Genomic DNA, 14507 nt, shown 5'->3' with positions numbered 1-14507 from the left:
AGACTCTTACTGGGATCAATCTCTAAGGTATTTGTCTCCCTCTGTGAGCAGAATGTGAACAAATGTAATATAATATTAGAAGGGCTGTGGGGCATCTCTGTTGATTCACCTGAGGAGATACATAAGAATCTGACATGACTGTCGAAGGGGGATTCTGACACAGTTCCTGTCCCTGGAGCATTGCTAGCCCATTGATCCCTATATTCCCCATGTGTGCTGATGACTGCTCTTGGCTTGAAATTGATCTACTCCTGACTACTTTACTGTCAATCTCTCTTTCTGGTGACTATACTTCCCCTCGTTACTCAGAGAAAATCACTCGATAATAAATGAAACAGATGTGCTTCTCAGGAATGAGGAATGGAGTTGGTTGTGAGGCTGTGGAGGACAAGGAAAAGGATTTCTGCTTGGCATTTAGGGACATGGGAAAGGATCTAGACAACATAACCACAAAGCCATAAAAGCCAACATGCTCCTTTGTAGAAATAGTTCATTGACTTGAATTTGGAAACATGAGGAGATACATGTACCCTCCCATTAAATGACTGCTGTATTAATTTGCAGTATGAACTTGGGGATATTAAGGATAGAGAGTAAAAGTGGTCTCAAGATTAAAAGGCATGAATAGAAAAAAAGGAATTTATAAAATACAAGCAAATGACAGATTTATTTTATAGGAGAAAGACTTGTATATATCTAGAAACAAATATTATTTGAAGGAGAGTAGTGTAGGCTATGGAATCTTTAGGATGAGGCAATAAAGATTAGAAAATTTAAAAGATGATGTCCATGCATACAGAAAACTAGTAGTTTGTTTTCCTAGTTACTTCCAGGATTCATGATGACAATGCCTAGATATATACTAGAACGTGCTGGCTGCTTTACATGCATATATTATAACTTTGTAAAAATTCACTCCTGTTCTTACATGAAAACAGTTGCGAAGGACTGCTGTCTGCTCTACCAGGAAATCACAAGAGCTGTGCCCAGCTGTCAGTTAAGAATAGGCTGTGTAACTCCTATAAGGAAATGTTCTTTTGTTTTGTGTTTAGTTTCTGTTTTAAGGAAGCAGGGGTTGGAGCTGTGGTCATAGAATTTATGTAAATTTAAGGAATTTTAAAATAATTATTAATATGGTCAATGTCTTATGATGTAACATTAGTAGATAAAAGTTTTGATTCAGGCTCTTTGGATGGGAGAAAGAATGAAAGGAGAGAAGGCAAAAGAAAGGGAAAAAGCAGGAGGGCAAAAGCATGAGAAGAGGAAAAGGAAGAATGATGAGAATCCTTGGGTAAAGAGAGAGCACTTCATCACACTCCTTGCATCCACTACTGTGACCCAGAGTCACTATCGAATTAGATCCACTCTCATTCCCACCTTCCTTCAAGACCCACCTCATGCTCAGGTGGACCTTTGCACTGTGTGACAGTGGCACATAACTATTGGGATGTGAGTGCTGCTTCATAGCTGCTCACCTTCAGGAAGAACCTATGTGCCCTGAAAGAAAAGAGGATTAGATCTTTACAAAGTGTGGAGCAGTTACTGAAGAATCGATCAGAATGTCAGTTTACCCATTCAAGAACTAGTTCACTCTGAAGCAGAGCTCTACCACCACTAACATGGACCTTTGAAGACACAGTGAACAGGTTCCCTGTGTGCTCAGAAACAAGTCCCTTTGAGGATGCACAGGACCAGCAGGGGGTGGTGTAGATTCAACTTTCACTAAGAGAGAGACAGTAACAGGTGCAGAGAAACATCTGGAGAGTGAGATTGAGGCAGTCCTAGGAGACTCTGAGGCTTCCTTTCCAAATATCACACACTTCAGTGACCATACAATACATGTGATGGAGCTCTTGTGACAAGACTAACAATTTTGGACAGTAAAAGTTCTTGGTTAAGTAATTGTGCATATGTTTTATTCATTACATATTAACCTTATTGGAAGACATTATAAAATTACATATGTGAATGACAGAATGACAGAGAATTTCAAACATGATGTGTCAAATGTTTGGTCATCACTATCATAGTCAGCTGCATCTGTAAATCTATCTGTAACTTATTTCCACTGGCAGGATAGATTTTCTCAGTTGGAAACTATGATTGAGTGTGACTTGGGAACACAGCTCTTGTTGTTCCATTCACAATGTTGAACCAATGCAACTCTGCTGGGAAAGTGTAGAACACCTGGGTCCAACTGCCACATGAAATCCTCAGCTCAGGGGGAGGAGAGGGGGAGAATCTGGGCACATTTTCACAGCCTGGTCTTCCATACATTTTATTTTCACCACTTACTTTTCTGTATATTTTCCCCTAAAGTATTTTTTCTAAATTAATTTTTCTAAATTTATTAATATATATGTTTTATTGACTTGAGGAAAAAGGACTTTGAAGGTAGTGAAGAGGTTAATTTATACCATATTAATACCAACTACATCAGAATATAGACAATGTTCCTTACAATCTCTGGATTCCGGGGTCTCCTTCATTGTTTACAGCATTCCTAGCAGTGGCTTCTTCAGTCTCCTGTCTTGTGTTTTTGGATGAGAGCCCTTCAATCTTTTTTTTTTTTTAATTTATTTTTTTTTAGGTATTTTCCTCGTTTACATTTTCAATGCTATCCCAAAAGTCCCCCATACCCACCCACCCCCAATCCCCTACCCACCCACTCTCCCTTTTTGGCCCTGGGGTTCCCCTGTACTGGGGCATATAAAGTTTGCAAGTCCAATGGGCCTCTCTTTGCAGTGATGGGCGACTAGGCCATCTTTTGATACATATGCAGCTAGAGACAAGAGCTCCAGGGTACTGGTTAGTTCATATTGTTGTTCCACCTATAGGGTTGCAGTTCCCTTTAGCTCCTTGGGTAATTTCTCTAGCTCCTCTATTGGGGGCCGTGTGATCCATCCAATAGCTGACTGTGATCATCCACTTCTGTGTTTCCTAGACCCCGGCACAGTCTCACAAGAGACAGCTATATCTGGGTCCTTTCAGCAAAATCTTGCTAGTGTATGCAATGGTGTCAGCGTTTGGAAGCTGATTATGGGATGGATCCCTGCATATGGCAATCACTAGATGGTCCATCCTTTCGTCACAGCTCCAAATTTTGTCTCTGTAACTCCTTCCATGGGTGTTTTGTTCCCCTTTCTAAGAAGGGGCAAAGTCTCCACACTTTGGTCTTCGTTCTTCTTGACTTGCATGTGTTTAGCAAATTGTATCTTATATCTTGGGTATCCTAAGTTTCTGGGCTAATATCCACTTATCAGTGAGTACATATTGTGCGAGTTCCTTTGTGAGTGGGTTACCTCACTCAGGATGATGCCCTCCAGGTCCATCCATTTGCCTAGGAATTTCATAAATTCATTTTTTTAAATAGCTGAGTAGTACTCCATTGTGTAAATGTACCACATTTTCTGTATCCATTCCTCTGTTGAGGGGCATCTGGGTTCTTTCCAGCTTCTGGCTATTATAAATAAGGCTGCTATGAACATAGTGGAGCATGTGTCCTTCTTACCAGTTGGGACATCTTCTGGATATATGCCCAGGAGAGGTATTGCGGGATCCTCCGGTAGTACTATGTCCAATTTTCTGAGGAACTGCCAGACTGATTTCCAGAGTGGTTTTACAAGCTTGCAATCCCACCAACAATGGAGAAGTGTTCCTCTTTCTCCACATCCTCGCCAGCATCTGCTGTCACCTGAATTTTTGATCTTAGCCATTCTGACTGGAGTGAAGTGGAATCTCAGGGTTGTTTTGATTTGCATTTCCCTGATGATTAAGGATGTTGAACATTTTTTCGGGTGCTTCTCAGCCATTCAGTATTCCTCAGGTGAGAATTCTTTGTTCAGCTCTGAGCCCCATTTTTTAATGGTGTTATTTGATTTTCTGGAGTCCACCTTCTTTAGTTCTTTATATATATTGGATATTAGCCCCCTATCTGATTTGGGATAGGTAAAGATCCTTTCCCAATCTGTTGGTGGCCTTTTTGTCTTATTGACGGTGTCTTTTGCTTTCCAGAAGCTTTCCAATTTTATGAGGTCCCATTTATCGATTTTCGGTCTTACAGCACAAGTCATTGCTGTTCTATTCAGGAATTTTTCCCCTGTACCCATGTCTTCAAGGCTTTTCCCTACTTTCTCCTCTATAAGTTTCAGTGTCTCTGGTTTTATGTGGAGTTCCTTAATCCACTTAGATTTGTCCTTAGTACAAGGAGATAGAAATGGATCAATTCGCATTTTTCTACATGATAACCGCCAGTTGTGTCAGCACCATTTGTTGAAAATGCTGTCTTTTTTCCACTGGATGGAGTCCCAGAACCAAGGTGGCTCCCGTGGAACCTAAGGCAGGATCCTCTTGGGCTGGGCGGACACCTGTGCTCTGACCAGGAAGGTGGACGGTTGACTGGAGCCGAAAATGGTGCTGCCTCAGAGGCTCTGTGGCTCTCCCCTGTCCCAGAGACTACTGGCCTTTTTATTCCACACTCTCACCTGTGCAGACTGCCCTCCGCGGAGTCTTTAGACTTTTAAAATTACACCAAGAAGTTATTAATTTAGAAAGAGCAGAACCTCTACATTTCGGTGCAGCTTAAGCTGTACGAGATCTACTAAGTTAGTTGCAGGGTTGGTTCTTTCTTTTTTTTTTTTTTTTTGATTTTTAATATTTTTATTACATATTTTCCTCAATCACATTTCCAATGCTATCCCAAAAGTCCCCCATAGCGCCCCCCACTTCCCAACCCACCCATTCCCATTCTTTTGGCCCTGGCATTCCCCTATATTGGGGCATATAAAGTTTGCAAGTCCAATGGGCCTCTCTTTCCATTGATGGCCGACTAGGCCATCTTTCGATACATATGCAGCTAGAGACAAGAGCTCCGGGGTTCTGGTTAGTACATCATGTTGTTCCAACAATAGGGTTGCAGATCCCTTTAGCTCCTTGGGTACTTTCTCTAGCTTCTCCATTGGGAGCCCTGTGATACATCCAATAGCTGACTGTGAACATCCACTCCTGTGTTTGCTAGGCCCCGGCATCGTCTCACAAGAGACAGCTATATTTGGGTCCTTTCAGCAAAATCTTGCTAGTGTATGCAATGGTGTCAGCGTTTAGAAGCTGATTATGGGATGGATCCCTGGATACGGCAGTCTCTAAATGGTCCATCCTTTCATCACAGCTACGAACTTTGTCTCTGTAACTCCTTCCCTGGGTGTTTTGTTCCCAATTTTAAGAAGGTGCACAGTGTCCACACTTTGGTCTTCATTCTTCTTGAGTTTCATGCGTTTATCAAATTGTATCTTATATCTTGGGTATCCTAAGTTTTGGGCAAATATCCACTTATCAGTGAATACATATTGTGTGAGTTCTTTTGTGATTGTGTTACTTCACTCAAGATGATGCCCTCCAGGTCCATCCATTTGGCTAGGAATTTCATAAATTCATTCTTTTTAATAGCTGAGTAGTACTCCATTGTGTAAATGTACCATAATTTCTGTATCCATTCCTCTGTTGAGGGACATCTGGGTTCTTTCCAGCTTCTGGCTATTATAAATAGGGCTGCTATGAACATAGTGGAGCATGTGTCCTTTTTACCGGTTGGGACATCTTCTGGATATATGCCCAGGAGAGGTATTGCTGGATCCTCCGGTAGTACTATGTCCAATTTTCTGAGGAACCGCCAGACTGATTTCCAGAGTGGTTGTACAAGCTTGCAATCCCACCAACAATGGAGGAGTGTTCCTCTTTCTCCACATCCTCGCCAGCATCTGCTGTCACCTGAATTTTTGATCTTAGCCATTCTGACTGGTGTGAGGTGGAATCTCAGGGTTGTTTTGATTTGCATTTCCCTGATGATTAAGGATGTCGAACATTTTTTCAGGTGTTTCTCTGCCATTCGGTATTCCTCAGGTGAGAATTCTTTGTTCAGTTCTGAGCCCCATTTTTTAATGGGGTTATTTGACTTTCTGGAGTCCACCTTCTTGAGTTCTTTATATATATTGGATATTAGTCCCTTATCTGATTTAGGATAGGTGAAGATCCTTTCCCAATCTGTTGGTGGTTTTTTTGTCTTATTGATGGTGTCTTTAGCCTTGCAGAAGCTTTGTAGTTTCATGAGGTCCCACTTGTCAATTCTCGATCTTACAGCACAAGCCATTACTGTTCTATTCAGGAATTTTTCCCCTGTGCCCATATCTTCAAGGCTTTTCCCCACTTTCTCCTCTATAAGTTTCAGTGTCTCTGGTTTTATGTGAAGTTCCTTGATCCACTTAGACTTGACCTTAGTACAAGGAGATAGGAATGGATCGATTCGCATTCTTCTACATGTTAACAACCAGTTGTGCCAGCACCATTTGTTGAAAATGCTGTCTTTCTTCCACTGGATGTTTTTAGCTCCCTTGTCGAAGATCAAGTGACCATAGGTGTGTGGGTTCATTTCTGGGTCTTCAATTCTATTCCATTGGTCTATTTGTCTGTCACTATACCAGTACCATGCAGTTTTTATCACAATTGCTCTGTAGTAGAGCTTTAGGTCCGGCATGGTGATTCCACCAGAGGTTCTTTTATCCTTGAGAAGAGTTTTTGCTATCCTAGGTTTTTTGTTGTTCCAGATGAATTTGCAGATTGCACTTTCTAATTCGTTGAAGAATTGATTTGGAATTTTGATGGGGATTGCATTGAATCTGTAGATTGCTTTTGGCAAGATAGCCATTTTTACAATGTTGATCCTGCCAATCCATGAGCATGGGAGATCTTTCCATCTTCTGAGATCTTCTAGAATTTCTTTCTTCAGAGACTTGAAGTTTTTGTTATACAGATCTTTCACTTCCTTAGTTAGAGTCACGCCAAGATATTTTATATTATTTGTGACTATTGAGAAGGGTGTTGTTTCCCTAATTTCTTTCTCAGCCTGTTTATTCTTTGTGTAGAGAAAGGCCATTGATTTGTTTGAGTTAATTTTATATCCAGCTACTTCACCGAAGCTGTTTATCAGGCTTAGGAGTTCTCTGGTGGAATTTTTAGGGTCACTTATATATACTATCATATCATCTGCAAAGAGTGATATTTTGACTTCATCTTTTCCAATTTGTATCCCTTTGATCTCCTTTTGTTGTCGAATAGCTCTGGCTAGGACTTCAAGTACAATGTTGAATAGGTATGGAGAAAGTGGACAGCCTTGTCTAGTCCCTGATTTTAGAGGGATTGCTTCAAGCTTCTCACCATTTACTTTGATGTTGGCTACTGGTTTGCTGTAGATTGCTTTTATCATGTTTAGGTATGGGCCTTGACTTCCTGATCTTTCCAAGACTTTTATCATGAATGGGTGTTGGATCTTGTCAAATGCTTTTTCTGCATCTAACGAGATGACCATGTGGTTTTTGTCTTTGAGTTTGTTTATATACTGGATCACGTTGATGGATTTCCGTATATTGAACCATCCCTGCATCCCTGTGATGAAACCTACTTGGTCAGGATGGATGATTGTTTTGATGTGTTCTTGGATTCGGTTAGCAAGAACTTTATTGAGGATTTTTGCATCAATATTCATAAGGGATATTGGTCTGAAGTTTTCTATCTTTGTTGGGTCTTTTTGTGGTTTAGGTATCAGAGTAATTGTGGCTTCATAGAATGAGTTGGGTAGAGTACCTTCTGTTTCTATTTTGTGGAATAGTTTGTGAAGAACTGGGATTAGATCTTCTTTGAAGGTCTGATAGAACTCTGCACTAAACCCATCTGGTCCTGGGCTTTTTTTAGTTGGGAGACTATTAATGACTGCTTCTATTTCTTTGGGGGATATAGGGCTGTTTAGATCATTAACCTGATCTTGATTCAACTTTGGTACCTGGTATCTGTCTAGGAACTTCTCCATTTCATCCAGGTTCTCCAGTTTTGTTGAGTATAGCCTTTGGTAGAAGGATCTGATGGTGTTTTGGATGTCTTCAGGATCTGTTGTTATGTCTCCTTTTTCATTTCTGATTTTGTTAATTAGGATGCTTTCCCTGTGCCCTCTAGTGAGTCTGGCTAAGGGTTTATCTATCTTGTTGATTTTCTCAAAGAACCAGCTCCTTGATTGGTTGATTCTTTGAATAGTTTTTCTTGTTTCCACTTGGTTGATTTCACCCCTGAGTTTGATTATTTCCTGCCGTCTACTCCTCTTGGGTGAATTTGCTTCCTTTTGTTCTAGTGCTTTTAGGTGTGTTGTCAAGCTGCTAATGTGTGCTCTCTCTAGTTTCCTTTTGGAGGCACTCAGAGCTATGAGTTTTCCTCTTAGAAATGCTTTCATTGCGTCCCATAAGTTTGGGTATGTTGTGTCTTCATTTTCATTGAACTCTAAAAAGGCCTTAATTTCTTTCTTTATTCCTTCCTTGACCAAGGTATCATTGAGAAGAGTGTTGTTCAGTTTCCACGTGAATGTTGGCTTTCTATTATTTATTTTGTTATTGAAGATCAGCTTTAGTCCATGGTGATCTGATAGGATGCATGGGACAATTTCAATATTTTTGTATCTGCTGAGGCCTGCTTTGTGACCAATTATGTGGTCAATTTTGGAGAAGGTACCATGAGGTGCTGAGAAGAAGGTATATCCTTTTGTTTTAGGATAGAATGTTCTGTAGATATCTGCCAGATCCATTTGATTCATAATTTCTGTTAGTTTCACTGTGTCCCTGTTTAGTTTCTGTTTCCATGATCTGTCCATTGGTGAAAGTGGTGTGTTGAAGTCTCCCACTATTATTGTATGAGGTGCAATGTGTGCTTTGAGATGTACTAAAGTTTCTTTAATGAATGTGGCTGCCTTTGTATTTGGAGCATAGATATTCAGGATTGATAGTTCCTCTTGGAGGATTTTACCTTTGATGAGTATGAAGTGTCCCTCCCTGTCTTTTTTAATGACTTTGGGTTGGAAGTCAATCTTATCAGATATTAGAATGGCTACTCCAGCTTGTTTCTTCATGCCATTTGCTTGGAAAATTGTTTTCCAGCCTTTCATTCTGAGGTAGTGTCTATCCTTTTCTCTGAGATGAGTTTCCTGTAAACAGCAAAATGTTGGGTCTTGTTTGTGTAGCCAGTTTGGTAGTCTATGTCTTTTTATCGGGGAGTTGAGTCCATTGATATTAAGAGATATTAAGGAAAAGTAATTGTTGTTTCCTGTTATTATTGTTGTTAAAGTTGGCATTTTGTTCTTGTGGCTGTCTTCTTTTAGGTTTGTTGAGGGATTACCTTCTTGTTGTTTCTAGGGCGTGGTTCCTGTCCTTGTATTGGTTTTTTTCTGTTATTATCCTTTGAAGGGCTGGATTCGTGGAGAGATAATGTGTGAATTTGGTTTTGTCGTGGAATACTTTGGTTTCTCCATCTATGTTAATTGAGAGTTTGGCTGGGTATAGTAGCCTGGGCTGGAATTTGTGTTCTTTTAGTGTCTGTATAACATCCGTCCAGGATCTTCTGGCTTTCATAGTCTCTGGTGAAAAATCTGGTGTAATTCTGATAGGCTTGCCTTTATATGTTACTTGGCCTTTTTCTCTTACTGCTTTTAGTATTCTATCTTTATTTAGAGCATTTGTTGTTCTGATTATAATGTGTCGGGAGGTATTTCTTTTCTGGTCCAGTCTATTTGGAGTTCTGTAGGCTTCTTGTATGTTCATGGGCATCTCTTTCTTTAGATTTGGGAAGTTTTCTTCTATAATTTTGTTGAAGATGTTTGCTGGTCCTTTGAGTTGAAAATCTTCATTCTCATCCACTCCTATTATCCGTAGGTTTGGTCTTCTCATTGCGTCCTGTATTTCTTGGATGTTTTGAGTTAGGATCTTTTTGCATTTTACATTTTCCTTGATTGTTGTGCTGATGTTCTCTATGGAATCTTCTACACCTGAGATTCTCTCTTCCATCTCTTGTATTCTGTTGCTGATGCTCGTATCTATGGTTCCAGATTTCTTTCCTAGGGTTTCTATCTCCATTGTTGCCTCATTTTGGGTTTTCTTTATTGTGTCTACTTCCCTTTTTAGGTCTAGTATGGTTTTGTTCATTTCCATCATCTGTTTGGATGTGTTTTCCTGTTTTTCTGTAAGGACTTCTACCTGTTTGATTATGTTATCCTGTTTTTCTTTAAGGATTTGTAACTCTTTAGCAGTGTTCTCCTGCAATTCTTTAAGGGATTTTTTTGCTTCCTCTTTATTGTCGTCTGTCTGTTTAGTAGTGTTCTCCTGCATTTCTTTAAGTGTGTTATTAAAGTCCTTCTTGAAGTCCTCTATCATCATCAGGAGATATGCTTTTAAATCCGTGTCTAGCTTTTCCGGTGTGTTGGGGTGCCCTGGACTGGGCGAAGTGGGGGTGCTGGGTTCTGATGATGGTGAGTGGTCTTGGTTTCTGTTAGTAAGATTATTACGTTTACCTTTCGCCATCTGGTAATCTCTGGGGTTAGTTGTTATCGTTGTCACTGTTTAAAGATTGGAGCAGAAGCTGTGTTCCACTCACCAGCAGTCCCAAAATCCTGCGGCGGGGGTCGTGGGTAGCTGGCGGGTGTCAGGCAACCCTGCTCTCCCGCTACCCCGGCGCTGATCCGGCCAGATGAGGCCTGTGGCCCTACTCAGGCCGGTTTCCGCTTCCCTAACTAATGCAGTCTCAGGTCCCGCGCAATTGGATTGGAGCAGAAGCTGTGCTCCACTCACCAGAAGTCTTAAGATCCTGTGGTGGGTGTTGTGGGTAGCTGGCGAGTGTCAGCCGACCCTGCGCCCCAGCTGCTCAGGCGCTCCTCTGACCGGAAGAGGGTTGTGGCCCTATGTAGGCCGGATTTCTCTCTCCCCAACCAGAGCAGTCTCAGGTCCCGCGTGATTGGACTGGAGCAGAAGCTGTGTTCCACTCACCAGCAGTCCCAAAATCCTGCGGCGGGGGTCATGGGTAGCTGGCGGGTGTCAGGTAACCCTGCGCTCCCGCTACCCAGGCGCTGATCCGGCCGGATGAGGCCTGTGGCCCTACTCAGGCCGGTTTCTGCTTCCCTAACTAATGCAGTCTCAGGTCCCGCGCAATTGGATTGGAGCAGAAGCTGTGCTCCACTCACCAGAAGTCTTCAGATCCTGTGGCGGGTGTTGTGGGTAGCTGGCGAGTGTCTGTTTTGTCCTATTTTGCCTAATCTCCAGTTACTATATTTTCTGAGGCTCTGTTATTGCTATACTTTAAGGCCTTTCAGAAATTTAGCCTCTGATTGGAGAAGGATTTTTTTGATGTTTATTTATTCATCCATAATTGAAAAGCTTTCCTTACACTACAATATTAGCATAGAGTTCCAAGATATGCTTAGTTGGGTGATACTGATTTAATTTTTTTTTCTTTCCAGTGGTGGTGGTGGCTCTGTCAGCATAGACAAGGGCAACTGTTTAATCCCACCACATAGGAGACAGAGGCAGGTAGATCTGAGTTTGAGGCCATCCTGGTCTCGGTGAGTTCCATGACAGAAAGAGCCACAGAGAAAACATGTCTTGAAAAGAACAAGCAAAGAAAAAAAAATAGTATTAAACCATTTCTCCCTTCCCCTTCCTCCTTCCAAACCATCTCATATATCTCATTGCTATTATGATTTGTGTTGGTGATATAGATCAGAGTTCACAGCTGGGTAAGACCATCATTACCTTTATCCCATAGCAGTATGCATACTACTGAATGGCATTATAAGACCCAGCCATTACAACATAATTTTCTAGCACAGACAGGAGGTCATGTAGCCTGAGCTGGCCTCCAACTTGCTTAGCAGTGATGATCAGCACAGATCTTGGGTGCTTCTCAAATGCTAGAATTACAGATGTGTGCAATTATACCCAACTATCATCTTAATTTTAATGCAAATTTTAATGCCTTGGGTTGTAAACATTGTTCCATGTGGGACTGGAAATTTTTACTGGATCATTTTCTGGATCACCAGTTTTTCCTACATCATATGTTAACAAATTTACCTTTGAAATATCACAGTGATATCCAACTGTTCGTTTATTGGAACAGTATTGTAGCCTTCTAAGATTTGAGTAGTCCTTTCCCAGCCTTGAAAAGTTTGAACAGTATCTTCTTTCTGAGCCAATCGGAGGCCACTAAGGGCTCCAGAGTTCTCCCCATACCTCAGAACCTAGGGATCACCTCAGGATAATGGGTGAATGGAAGGCAACATCAGCTTCAAAGAATTGCAAAGGGTCTTTTGACAGCAGGAACAGGGATAGAAGAACCCCACCAGACCAGAGACTGGGGTCCGTTCCAGTTGGGGCCACCTCCACCATCTTCCTTCGGAGCCAAGAGGAGGCTGCTAAGGGCTCCAGGGTGCTCTCCATGCTGCAGGACCTCAGGATCACCTTGGGAACACAGGTGAGTGGAACACAACATCAGCTTCAAAGAAACGCAGAGGGTCTTGTGCCAGCAGGAACAGGGACAAAGGAACCCCGCCCAACCAGAGGCTGCGATCCATTCAGGTCAGGGCCAGCCCCACCATCTTCTGTGTGAACCTGGCCGAGGGCATCTAGGGTACCAGAGGACTCTCCACGCCACAGGACCCCTAGCTCACCCAGGACCTCCTCATCACCTGAGAGCACGTGGGTGATAGAAGCAACAGAGATTCTTGGTTAGGGTCCCCTCAGGCCTTCATCCTCAGCCAGGAGGCAGAGCTGAGACCCAGACCCCTGGGCACATTCCTTGCCAGAGGAGAGTCAGCCTACAGGGAGGGTTTTGACCCCAGAACTCAGGAGGTTGATCAGAGCTACAGACGGCTAGACACATGCTCTCTAAGAGTAGAGCTTGCCTGCAGAGAGTGCTCTGACCACTGGAACTCAGGTGAGAGTTGGATTCCCAGGAGTGTTGACAGAGTCTAACGGAATCACAGGAGGATCAAGCTCCAACAAGAGACAGCTTGATCATTAACACCAGAGATTTCCAGATGGTGAAAGGCAAATGTAATAATCTTACTAATAGAGACAAAGAACACTGGGCCTCCTCAGAACCCAGTACTCCCACCACAACAAGTCCTGAATACCCCAGCAGACCCGAAAAGCAAGACGTGGATTTAAAATCATATCTCATGATAGTGGTTGAAGATTTAAAGAAGGGCATTAATAACTCACTTAAAGAAATACAGGAGAACAGTGCTAAAGAGGTAGAGGCCCTTAAAGATGAAGCACAAAAATCCCTCAGGAACTACAAGAGAGTACTTCTAAACAGGTAGAAGTCCTTAAAGATCTACAGGCAAACACTACTAAACAGGTATACGAAACACAAAAATCCCTTAAAGAATTACAGGAAAACACAACCAGACAGGTGATGGAATTGATCAAAACCATCCAAGATCTAAAAATGGAAGCAGAAATAATGAAGAAAACCCAAAGGGAGACAACTCTGGAGATAGAAACCCTAGGAGAGAAATCAGGAACCATAGATGTGAGCATCAGCAACAGAATACAAGAGATGGAAGAGAGAATCTCTGGTGCACAAGATTCCATAGGTAACATGGACACAACTATCAAAGAAAATGCTAAATGCAAAAAGACCCTAACTCAAAACATCCAGGAAATCCAGGACACAATGAGAATACCAAACCTACAGATAAAAGGAGTAGATGAGAATGAAGGTTTTCACCTTAAAGGGCCAGCAAATATCTTCAACAAAATTAGAGAAGAATACTTCCCTAACTTAAAGAAAGAGGTGCCCATGAACATACAAGAAGCCGACAGAACTCCAAATAGACTGGACCAGAAAAGAAATTCCTCCCGACACATAATAATCAGAAGAACAAATGCACTAAATAAAGACAGGATATTAAAAGCAGTAAGGGAAAAAGGCCAAGTAATATATAAAGGCAGGCCTATTAGAATTACTCCAGACTTCTCACCAGAGACAAAGAAAGCCAGAAGATCCTGGACAGATGTTATACAGACACTAATAGAAAACAAATGAAGGCCCATACTACTACACCTAGCCAAACTCTCAATTACCATAGATGGAGAAAACAAAGTATTCCATGACAAAACCAAATTCACACAATATCTTTCCAGGAATCCAGCCCTTCAAAGGATAATAAAGGGAAAACACCAACACAAAGATGGAAACAACACTCTAGAAAAAGCAAGAAAGTAATCCTTTAGCAAAACTAAAAGAAGACAACCACAGGAACAGATTCCCAACTTTAACAACAAAAATGAAAGGAAGCAATATTGACTTTTTTTGATTTCTCTTAATATCAATGGACTCAATTCCCCAATAAAAAGACATAGACTAACAGATTGGTTACATAAATAGGACCCAACATTTTGCTGATAACAGGAATCAATCTCAGGGAAAAAGACAGACACTACCTCAGAATAAAAGGCTCGAAAATAATTTTCCAATCAAATGGTCCAAAGAAACAAGCTGGAGTAGCCATTCTAGTATAGAATAAAATCAATTTCCAACACAAAGTTATCAAAAAAGACAAGGAGGGCACTTTAGACTCATCAAAGGTAAAATCTAACAAGATGATCTTTCAATTCTAAGTATTTATGCTCCAAATGCAAGGG

The sequence above is a fragment of the Mus caroli genome, unplaced genomic scaffold (assembly GCF_978045245.1).
Source record: "Mus caroli unplaced genomic scaffold, Mus_caroli_1 scaffold_14, whole genome shotgun sequence".
NCBI lineage: Eukaryota > Metazoa > Chordata > Mammalia > Rodentia > Muridae > Mus > Mus caroli.
This window is presented reverse-complemented; position numbering follows the sequence as displayed.